The following is a 9,440-nucleotide window of genomic DNA, read 5'->3' as shown; positions in this document are numbered from 1 at the left end:
ACCAGCATAAACCAGCAAAGGACCATCTTTAACCAGCAAAGAACCAGCATAAACCAGCAAAGGACCATCTTTAACCAGCAAAGAACCAGCATAAACCAGCAAAGGACCAGCATAAACCAGCAAAGGACCATCTTTGACCAGCTTAAACCAGCAAAGGACCAGCTTAAACCAGCATCCCAGCGTCAAAACATACCTAACCAGCATATGCTGGTTTTTTCAACAGGGTAACAATCGCTAATGTTATTAACCCTTTAATATGCTGGAATTATTCGATAAGAAAGACACAAAATTCTCAGTGTTTTACTTCAAAACTATCAACTAAAATTGTTATTATTATTATTTTTTTTTTACATGCGTAATTACAATGTCCTGATTCAGGACTGTGGTACTAAAATCTATTTACCTCAAGAATACCATGACATTGTAGTACCATGGTACTGTTTGATGCTTTCTTTGTAAGTATACATCAGTCTTCTGAAGTAAAAGGTAAAAATGACTAATTTTGTTGCCCATTTTGGATGCTGTCAAACAATAAATAAAAATACAAATATGAAGAGGACAGTCTGAAAGGTTTAATATTGGACTGTCCACTGTAAATGTCATGCATCAAAGGGTTAAAGAGAGTTATTGGTAAACAAACTGTTGCTGTTGTTTAAGTATTTTGTTTGATACTTTATGAAATATCAGAATAGAGCTTGTTTGATATTATTTTATAACGACTGCCAAGATATTTGGTTAAGTTGTGTTTTCTTTCATGGAGACGTTAACTTGCATAGAGAAAATACTACAAACATTCCCAACAACCAATTTATTGAGTTGAATGCATTTCTTGTTGTGTTTGGAAGGGTTAAACGGCAACCGGTAACTTAAGGAGAGTGGAGGAAAGTAATTTAATGATCCGCAGCTCTTTTGTGTTAAAGTCTGTGTGTCTTTTGGGTTTTCAGCCCTCTGCGGTCATCTACAATTGTCATTAAATAGACTATCTATACCCATAAAAATACACCAAGCCCTTTGCATTGACTGTAATGGTGTTTGTTTTGGCATAAGTTGCATAACCTTGAACAGAAAAAGCAGACTGTTCGTTTTTCCTGTGACGTGGACTCGGCTGAAAAGGGTTTCTAGTGGCACTAAGTGCCGATGACAGTCCTGATGCTTATAGCGAGAGCTTAAACATGTAAACACACACACCCTTGTGTATTATGGCTATAATTAGCATATATTAAAAACCTGATATTATTACATTAGACAATAGGTTAATGGTGCTCAGAATATGATTGATGTGTGGTGAAGTGTGTGCTGTGTACACATGGCGTTTGAAGTGAAACACTCATTATGTTGTTGCAGTGAATGTGGAGTGAATGGTTTTGCGGTCAGCTCGGCTTCTGTCTATGCTGGAAGTCAAACAGTGAGGCTTGGCTCCAATTGCAAAAGCAAATGTCATAAGTGTTTGCGTTGAGAAACACATGCATCTACATAAATGCTTTTGGAAGCATACCAAGTCTTGTTGTATGTTGAATCAGATTCAGACCTGCATGAGCACCACTGCTGAATGCATCAGAGAATGTGCAGGAACTGCGAGTTAATCAGAGAGTATATCAGCCTCAACAGATAACCATAGAAGAGCATGATATGTGTGATTGCATGTATGCGTGATATGCTTGCTTGCATACATAATGTGAGTGCTTACATGCGTGATATATGCGATTGCATACGTGATAGGAGTGCTTTCATGCATGATATGCATGCTTGTGTGCTTGCATGCATGTGTGATATATATGTTTTTACAAGCATGATATGTGTGCTTACATGAGTGATATGCATGCTTACATGCATGACTTGCATGTGTGCGTGATATGCATGCACGAAATGCGTTCTAATATGCGTGCATGCTTGCTTGCATACATGCATGATATGCATGCTTACCTGCATGATATGTGCTTGCATGCATGATATAAATGCTTACATGTGTGATATGTGTGCTTGCACGCATGCATGATATGCTTTTTTGCGTGTATGTGTGATATGCGTGCTTGCATGCGTGGTAGTTTCATTGAATGGCTCTCAAAGAAAGTGAAAACATTGGTTTGTTGGTTCTGAGAGAGGTTTGCAGGCACCATTGCGATTGAGTCACTGTATTTTTACTGCAGATGTGACTTACTTGTGTCACTCTGCAACTGCCGCTCTTTCAGACATGAATCTTTGCATCCTCTGCCAGACGTCTCATCATTCTGAGTTTTGCCTCCTTCTCCTCTTAAGGCATTGTGGGTTATTTATGCAAGCTCGTGTTGAGTTATATTAATAATAGAGTGTTAGTCATGGCAGTCATGTAGATACAGGTCGAGCATCGCTCTCTAATGCAGAGATGTGGAATGTGTTGGGAGTGGAGATTTTCTTACATTTGCATTATTTCCAATTCATGCTATGGAACTTCCGACATCTTTCTGGTGTGTGTTTTATGCCCAGATGTCGCCTTCTAACAGTTTGCATGTTCTGTCTGGTCACTGTTAAGTCATGTTGTACGTGCAGGAGGGCTCGTGTGTTTTACAAGAAAATGCCATTTCAGTCTTTCTTTCTACTTAAAAGCTTTACGTTTAATTCAGTGTGGTATCTGTGTAGTTATTTGTGAAATTTGCTGGCAATTTCTGAGCGAAACTGTTTCAAAGTAAATCCTACACTGATGTTTTCAGTGTTGTTTGTTATGTAAGTTAACCTGAAGCATTATGCATTTCTTGTCTGTAGTTTATTTTAGTTTGTGTGAAATGAAAGGGAGAAGCAGAATGAACAGAAGATTCGTTCAGACAACACTGTAAACCTCTGTGTGAAAACCCCCCAAACAGACCTGAGTTTAGAGGAAGTTTTTTACAGAAACAGGGCATCTTTGTTCACATTCGTTACTTGAATCCTTTCACTGCCTGGTTTCACAGGATCTGATTTACAGAGCTAAGCAAATGATGCAAGAGACATTGCAATCTAATAGGACATTTTGTAAAAGTTTTCACATTTTGGCAATGTGGGTTAATTTCACAACAACACATTTCATCCCAAATGATAGTTTGCATAAAGTAAATGAAGCCTGTTTTAATGTGTTTTTTGCATTGTTACATATTTTCATGACAATTAAACACATTTCCCTATATAATTGTCATTGCTATAATGTTTTTAGCCTTACTTTACTGTATTACATAATAGGGTTGGGCCGATAGATGATGCCATCGTCCATCGCCGATGACTGATAGACATCACGATGTTGAGCCGGCACATGAAATTTGTGTTAGCACATCATAAATAGAAAGCGGCAGCAGTTTACTTTCGGGGGATTTGTCGTGCCACGCAGTGCCGCGCCGCATCCAGTGTAGACAGCATTACTGATTATAATGAGTTCTCTTGACTGATCTATGAATCTCTGTTATAGATCAGTGGTTCTATAGTATTTTGTTGCGCCGCTCGCATCCGGTGTAGACAGTGTTAGGAATCGTTAGTTGTTTTCCCTTATAATTCACGCTTCGGGCACAACCCCCCGCCCGCTCGACCCCGCCCCTGCCGATGTCATCGTCCATTCATTGTAGACATCGTCCGATGCCAAATTTGTAGACATCGCCCAACCCTAATTGACAGTGTACAATGGACCTACTTAAAAATTTGTTAAAGTCTTGCTGATGTGACCGCGGCTTCTTATGGCTCATCCGTATTTTAATTTTTGTAATTTTCGTCCATTTTACTGGAGTTTTGACTATTTATTGTTCATGTGTCTTCCAGGATGCAGAGAAGGGTGTAAAGTTCCTGACCTTCCCTCCTATCCTGCACCTACAGCTCATGAGGTTCATGTACGACCCTCAGACTGACCAAAATATTAAGATAAACGACAGGTATCAACTTTTCTTTTTTTTGTCTTTTCAGTGTGTTGTAGGTGTAAACATGTTTTAATCTCTGTGTACTATATCTACTGTTACATTAAAAATGTCACTTATATATATATATCAGTGGTGGGCCGTGCATTTCACACCTAGGCCTTCAGTGGCGTCCTACGTGAATTAATCTACCATCATAATGATGCCACGGCTATAGAAACCATAAATATTACACAGAAATGCAGTATAACAGGGCATTGCATCACAGACCGGTATCATGTAGCGAGAATGAATGCTATTACTAAAGCAAGAAACCCAATTAACAAGTTGCCGCAACTGCGCAACGCACATCATCTCTAGCTGAAGCATTAACCTAACAAAATAACACAAATACAGTCCGCCCGATGTTCTTACAGACATTTATTCACTCAAACGTATTTAGGCCTTACAGATAACATTGGTATAAAACAAATAAGGCGATTACATGTGTTTTAAAGTTGACTTAACATTTTAACAAACTCTTACTGCTTTTCGTCTTCACGAGTCTCCCATAAAGCGATTTAAAAAAAAAAAAGAGTAAAAAAATTAAATTTAACCTACCATACTTCAGTGGTTTTTCATCTTCACGAGTCTTTCAGACAGCTGGTGCCGAGGAGGTGTGTGGTTGTTTTTCGCGGTCATTTAGTACTTTAGTATTTAGATTTACAGAAGGCGAATATTTTTCAGAATGCACTGAAAATCTACAATAACGCACTGTACACAGCATATACGGTAGGAAACCTGAGAAACAGTAATAATACTGTGAAAACAAAAATGATTTACAGTGATGCTGTTTGCTAGCTTTGACTAGTACACTCTCTGACCATCCAGTCAAAGGACGAGAAAATGCTGACGTTATCGTAAGCCTGTTAGATGGCCCTGGTGCTGCCAACATGAAATCTGATTGGTTAAAGCAATGGTTTCATTGCCATTGATTTTAAGACGCCTGCACTGTTGATTCTGAAGGCCTTGGGCAGATTTCTTTGACCTTGGCAACACGGTTGCTGAAATATGATTGGATAAAAGCTCTAATAAAAACATACACTACTGGAAGCAGCGCAACCAAGAGAAAAGCTATGAAATGAAGAGAATAGACAATTGGAAATAATTTAATACACATTCATGGAAAAGTATATTAAAACTAAGTCAGTGATTCTGATAGTGTTTAGGCCAGCAGAGAAGGCTTTGCTGGCCCTGACGGCCCACCAACGACAAAAACACAACAAAATGAATTAAAATACAAAAATACAAAAATATATAAAAATAAAAACCTTGATGATGCTAAAATAAGAGTTTAAAATATTATTAATGTTTTAAGTAATAATAATATTTTTAGTTTTAATTTTGAGATTTGTGTGTGTGCATGTGCCAAAACTAGATCTAAAAAATTATTTATAATAAAATATAATTATTTTAATAGCGTTATTTTTACAAATAAAACTTATTTCTAAAATAAAATTTTTTTCCACTTAACAGTGATGGGAATTTGTTAGGAAAATGTGTTTAATTACCATTACATTCCGTTTAAATTGTCCTAAAATACACTTCAATATTCTACAAATAAAATTTTCTTCAATTTTACAATATCTGTGTAGTTTCTCATTTTGTTCTTTTGTTTCTGAAATATGAGCTTACTCTTTCTTGTATTGTTAGTGTATGTTGAGCGGATGCATTAGAAGGCATCTTAATAGATAATGATGGAGTCATGGAGACAGTCACGGGCTTCAGCTTCAGCTCAGCTCTCGTTGCTCGTGTGTTTCTGCATCCGTCCCGATTGAAAACACTGCAGAGCATCTCTCCACTCCATGTGAAGATGTGATGGTCTTTCGTTTACCTGAAACGCGTGTGTGACTCCACAAACATGGTCATGTGACCTTCTCTAAGCCTGTTTCTATGGTGATGTGAATGTCTCACGTTGAATCTCTCACCTGACTGAAGACTGATCAGTGACATCAAAGTAGAGGTCTGCACCGCAGGACCCGACTGGATTTTTTGCACCGCGGGATTAAATTCCCGAATAAAAGGCAGTAGCGGTCGGTAACTCTGGTGTAATTTGAGCGGGAGCGGGCGGTCTAACAATATCCCGTTCCCAACATCCATTTAGAACAGCATATCTGCGCTTTATTCTTATTGACCACCGGTACAGTTTGTGCTCAGGACTGTTATGCACGCATGCTTTAACGTCACGCGTTTTATTTGCGGGGTCTGTGCGCAGCATGTGCTCAGAGCAGGCTGTACCTGTGGTAAATATACGGCCCTCAGACAGAACAGGCAGGTTGTCGATGAGTGACAGAGCAGAATAAGGATGGAGCAAAGTGTGGATGCGCTGTCCTTGAAGGACGTTCAACTCGGTTTTGTTTATATTTTGCTTAGCCTATAATTTTAAATGAAAAATGTTGTATTTAATGTTCTCTGCGACACTTTTCCTACTGTGTTAACGGAAAAATGTCAAACGAATTTAGTATTTTGACAAGACGAATAAAAATAGCTAAAAGGCTATTGTTGTACAATCTACATTTTAATTTTTTTCTCTCTGCGACACTTTTTCCCTATTGTGTTGTCAATGTTAAATGAATTGTATCCTGACAAGACGCATAAAAATAAGAAATACAATTTTTGTACAACATTTTTATTTTCTCGTAAGGCCCGTTCACACCAAGCACGATAACTATAAAGATAACGATAAAGATATAGTTCTAAAAATCGTTCTCAATATTAAAGAATAGCAGAGTCCACACTACAACTATAACGATAAAGGCACAGAGAAACGATATCGTTGGAATCATTTTCAGAACGATTTTTTCCAGCTGATGAACGATAGAAACATTGACAGCCAATCAAAATCCATCCTGCTATAACGAGCTCAAGAATTGAAAGTGGCAGACGCGCGTGCGCTTAGAATACACAGACGATATCGTTCGCTGGTGTGGACGCTAATATCGTTATCTTTATAGTTATCGTTCTTGGTGTGAACGGGGCTTTACACTTTTTTTTCCTACTGTGTTGGATAAAATATTAAACGAATTTTGTGTCTTAAGATAATTCATATAAATTCAAGTCAGAGTCAATAAATTCAAGACTCTTGACAAGACGAATAAAATAACATACAATTTTGTGCAGACTACACTTTTATTTGTCAGCCTATCTCTCTTTCTTTCAGTAGCGGAAATTTAAATGTGAGATTCTGGAAACGAGATCTAAATTTAGCGGGAACAGTCGGGTCGGGAAGAAAATTATTCTAAGCGGACAGCGGGTGAACAAAGAGTGAATATATAGCGGGAGCGGGTGGGTGCGGAATAGAACCTTGCGGGAGCGGGACTAAAAAAACAGTCCCGTGCAGACCTCTACATCAAAAACGTCTGAGGTCACATGACAGTTTCACTCCTCTTTTCCCTTCTGACAGGAACAAAAACACAAGGGTCACCTGACCTGTTTGTCATGGCTGCTTCCCAGCAAGCAATTTTGTGTTTAAAAGACGTCTATTAGCCGTCTAAAACAGCCCAGACGTCTAGGCTAAAACAAGGCTATTAGACCGCTATTAAATGACTACATATATATGTCTAATAGACGACAAAATGGCAATCCATCCAAACAAATTCAATATACAGCTTTTATTAAGAAAAATAACATTTTTAACAACTTAAGCTTAAGACAATACAAAATGATAAAAATACAAAAGAATTAATGACCAAATAAAATTTTATAAATACAATACACTTAAATATAAATATTATGATAAAAAAATCTGAAATTTTTAACAACTTAAGATAATAAAAATATAAAATTGAAAAAATAAATACTTAAAATAACTTAAGATATTTAAAAGAAAAAAAATCTAATACAAATCAAGAGCATGTTATCACACATAACATTAAAACATTACGGATAAATGACAACATAAAAAAAAAGATGAACCCTTTTGTTGGTTTACTTTTAACAAATAAAACAACCAACAGTGAACTTAAAGGAAATGATTAATTATTGGTTTTATTTCTTGTTTAAAATGCTTCCCAACTGCATTCCTCAAGTCCAGCTCTGTTGCTGCCGGGAAGCTGGTCATCAGAGCATCTGCCAAATAAGAAAAAAAAAAGCACAAGAAAAGCTTGACAATTTTTTACTTTAATTCAGTCTTTTCAAATGCCGCTTTCTGCAGCGGACCACCCCCCTTCATGTTGATTTGGACATGAGGGAATTTTTTTAAAACCTTCAAATATAATACAGATTGAGGTGGTTAACAATTGCGGACAAAGTTAACTACAAAAGTAGCCCAGTACACACATTAACCTCAAATGTACATGGAATAATAAATTCACCCCCTACCGTTTTATTTCATTATGTTTTCTGTTTGTACTGTTTAGGTTTTAATGCTGCATTGCACATCTGAGCTATTTGCTCTATTTTAATACTGCTGCAAACTTTTTACAATTGATAATTTTATATTGCCATTTTAAATTATTTGTATTCTTAAGCTTTACTATCAATTTGGAAGTTTCAAAATAAATCTTATTGTACTTGTACAATGACAAAGATATTCTATTCAATTAGCTCATGCTCTCTCTGTATCTAACAAGCCATTGTTCAGTCATAAATTCAATATAATAATTAAAATAAATGATGGACTTTGTCAAAGATGAGAGCTTTAGTGAGGAAATGTTGCTTTGGAGAGGTTTTTTGTTTTTTACCATTGCTCCCGATCTTTTCCAGATGTTGAAACTCCTCAGTTTCTCCAATTCTTCTGAGTGTGTTCACTGTATAAATTAATATGGATTAATCTTTGTCAAAGCTGTGTTTGTTCTGTTGTTTGCTCTTTCGCCTCTTCTTGCGCTTGCGTTTGTAAACATGTACAAATGATAAAACTTTTACTCTATTAAATTCTGAACACATGCGTGCTGAACCGTGGGCCTAGTCACGGATCACGATCAACTACGATCTGCTTCCTTCACTAAAATGTCACGGTTCCTAAACATGATAACAAATAATATAGATAAATAATGAACACGTCAAAACGAAAACACAGATACTTACAAGACCAAGTAGGAATGTCCTTTATCGTTTGTTGTTTGCCCGCTGCTCTCCGACAAGTAAACTTAGTGCTTAGTAAAAAAAATTCAAAACACAACACTGATCTCTAACTCCCATGTCTCGCGTTGCCAGTAGTCATGTCTCAGTAGGGCTACAATTGCCATCTAGCGGTTAGGAATTGTAATTGCATTTTTATATATAAAATGAAAGACAGCCGAATATCAATGAATCATGTAATGTGTATGACTGTAACATTTAACAGCTTGTGGGATGCATGACATCATATTATCAAATGCAAGTAAACTTTTGAAACATTTAAATTAGCATTATTTTTGGAATAATAAATAATGCTATATTTAATAATGCTGTAAAATAATTTAATAAAATATAAAATAATGCTAATTTAAATGTTTCAAAAGTTTACTTGCATTTGATAAAAAGCTGCGTGGGCGAAAAGGACATGTAAAATATTTTAAGGCTATTTTGGCCATGCTCATCGCTGGTCTGGTTCCTGGTATAAGGCTATAGCCA

The 9,440-nt window shown here is 36.7% G+C and overlaps 1 protein-coding gene across 1 annotated transcript in view; it reads left to right on the top strand.

Annotated features, from left to right (window-relative positions):
* gramd2ab (GRAM domain containing 2Ab) overlaps nt 1–9,440 on the top strand; it is a 52,560-nt gene that overhangs the window by 984 nt on the left and 42,136 nt on the right. The gene's annotated exons all lie outside the window — the stretch shown is intronic.

This window comes from Sinocyclocheilus anshuiensis, unplaced genomic scaffold, assembly GCF_001515605.1.
Source record: "Sinocyclocheilus anshuiensis isolate Anshui unplaced genomic scaffold, SAMN03320099.WGS_v1.1 scaffold923, whole genome shotgun sequence".
In the NCBI taxonomy this organism is placed as follows: Eukaryota; Metazoa; Chordata; class Actinopteri; order Cypriniformes; family Cyprinidae; genus Sinocyclocheilus; species Sinocyclocheilus anshuiensis.
The sequence above is the reverse complement of the archived record's forward strand: the minus strand, read 5'-3'. Positions and strand labels throughout refer to the sequence as shown.